Source organism: Loxodonta africana, chromosome X, assembly GCF_030014295.1.
Source record: "Loxodonta africana isolate mLoxAfr1 chromosome X, mLoxAfr1.hap2, whole genome shotgun sequence".
Taxonomy (NCBI): domain Eukaryota; kingdom Metazoa; phylum Chordata; class Mammalia; order Proboscidea; family Elephantidae; genus Loxodonta; species Loxodonta africana.
The window spans coordinates 169,983,838-169,986,743 of NC_087369.1; positions in this window are offsets into that span (position 1 = coordinate 169,983,838).

Here is a 2,906-nt window from a genome sequence, read left to right on the forward strand (position 1 = left end):
CCAAGACAAAAAAAAATCCTGTTGCCATGGAGTCAATTCCAATTCATGGCAGCCCCATGTGTGACAGAGTAGAACTGCTCCATAGGGTTTTCTTGGCTGTAATCTTTATGGAAGCAGATCGCCAGGCTTTTCTTCTGTGGTGCCACTGGGTGGGTTCAAGCTACCAACCTTTAGGTTAGTAGTCTGGTGTGAACTGTTCCACCCAGGGACTTGCCAAGACAAAAGAAGGGGATGGAATCCAGCCTGGAGCCAAGCACACATCCCTCCCTTGCGATGTCTTTCATTCCTTTAAGATTCCAAAGTTCTCTGCATCGTACAGGAGTCTTTCTGCTACTTCTGTGCTAGAGAGACAAGAAACTCAGTGAGGCTGTGCATGGACCCATCTGTCTAGCTCGCACACACAGCCATTTCCTTGCTGCCTCTCTGGGGCTCTTCCTGGGAAAGGGCAAGGGTGGTGGGGGAGCTGTTTCTCCAGGGCCCACCAACAGTTTTGCTGTAATCAAGTTCCCTCTGCTGTTTCTTCCCTCCAACCTACAGGTATCTCTTTCTTCTCTGGTGAGGGAAAGCCCTCATCTCTTTCTTTTTCCTGCCACTCCCCTGCAGAAATCTTCTGAGTACCCCTAAGGGCTTAGGCTTTTGAAAGACAAACTCCAGAGAGGACTCACATACCTTTTCTGCTCTTTGCCTTGTCATATCTCTCTCCTGATGCAATAAGCATAGAGACAACTGTGTACTTGAAAAGGGACTTGAGAAAGACAGAAAAACCCAGAGGGGAGAAAAACATAAATCTCAAAGCTAGCATCCTGGCACCATGTTAAGACCTCTTTTTAAAGGCACATCATCCATAGGAATAAGTCTGTCTTGGCTAGCCCTCTTTGTCTAGGAGGTACTCAGTGAATAGTGCTGAAAAGGCATAAAACAGGTTCATCGTCTACTGGAAAAGAGAGGACATGTACACTAAAAAAGGCCTAATAGTGCAAAAAGGAGCCTGGGTGGCACAAGTAGTTTGCAATTGGTTGCTAACCCAAAGCTTGGTGGTTTGAACCCACCCAGTGGTGCTGTGGAAGAAAGAGCTGGCAATCGGCTCCCTTAAAGATTACAGCCAAGAAAACCCTTTGGAGCAGCTCTACTCTGCAACACATGGGGTTACTATGGGTTTTTTTGTTTGTTTTATATAATTTTTATTGTGCTTTAAGTGAAAGTTTACAAATCAAGTCAGTCTCTCACACAAAAACGCACATACACCTTGCTACACACTCCCAATTACTCTCCCTCTAATGAGACAGCCCGCTCTCTCCCTCCACTCTCTCTTTTCGTGTCCATTTCGCCAGCTTCTAACCCCCTCCACCCTCTCATCTCCCCTCCAGGCAGGAGATGCCAACATAGTCTCAAGTGTCCACCTGATCCAAGAAGCTCACTCCTCACCAGCATCCTTCTCCAACCCATTGTCCAGTCCAATCCACATGGGGTCACTGTGAATTAGAAGCTGACTCAAAGGCAGCTAACAACAGCAGCAATGCCCATGCAGAGAAGTAATCATATGATAACAACCAAACAAAACACAGAAGGGCTAAAGGAATTCTGAGGGGGAAGTAACTCCTGTAGACCAAGGTAGTTAGGGGTGTTTTTGTGGAGGCTACAGACTGTGTGACAAAACTTGAAGGTCATGTGGTGTTAGAAACCTGACAAGGAGGAGGAAGGATACTACAGACGAGGAAGGATACTACAGATGAGGAAGGATGGAATGATAATAGGCACAGATAACCTGCTTCTCTTTTCTCCCACTTCCCATCTGTCCTGTACATTTTTGCTAGAATAACTCTCCTAAAACACTTTCATCTTGACTTCCCAGTACTTTCACTTAACTCTTCAGCCTGGCTTTCCAGACCATGTTACATAGTGGTTAAGAGCATGGGACTTGAAAAAAATGGTGGTCTGAAGACATGATATGCCTCCACTCCCTTGTGAAACAGCATGAGAAGTAGAGTAAAAGATGGGAACACACACACACAAGGAAGAGACACAAAATGTTAGTAGAATCAAAACGTTAGAACTTAGAAAGCAAAAGGACAGGTGGTAACTGACTTCACACGCTCAAGAAACCTGAATCCTAAGCAGACAATGAGGGGAGACAAGAAATAACTTGCCTTATATACTGAAGAATCTCCCAATATTGGAAGAATTGACCCTACCAGGTACTTACCTCTGGAAAGAGGAAGTGAAGGAGAGGTTGAAAACAGAAGTGCTTAAAAGTCCATTTATGAAGCAACTAGAGCCCAAGATCCACACCCCCATGCTCCATGGCTATGTGAATGACCTAACCTAATCAGAAGACCAGAACTTGAGTCTGTGTAGAGGACAAAAAAGAGAGTTTCTGGACTATAGAACATCAGTCAGAGATAGGGGGGATAGCATACTGAAAGCCGGGATTAAGTAAGTCTTTGATCCTAAAAAAAAAAAAAGCCTTTGTTCCTGAATATTGAAACCCACGGCCTTCCTCCCCAACTCTGTTCCCAGAATGCTAGCAGCCAGTTTGTATACTCCAGGCAGGTGATAGGAAAATTTCTCTCTGCAGAATATAACTAGCACCGGGGGAAGATCTGAAGATACTGGATCTAAAGAATCTGACAGGCAGCGGTTCTCCAATGAAACAGCCTTCCTAGACCACTGTCAGTGAAGCCCACAGCCAACAAGCCCCACCTACGCACTCAGAGCCTCCAACCATTTCTTCAGCTCCACCTCTTGGATGAGTGGACATCCATGGAGCACAGACACCTGAAGAAAGGCTAACGTGAAAGAGAGACCAAACAAGCAAATGTGCAGCAGAGGCTGTTGGGGACTTGAAGGAAACAGAGACTAGGCAGGGAGAAGAAAACTTCAAAAAAGTAATTGGAGGCAGGCTAAGG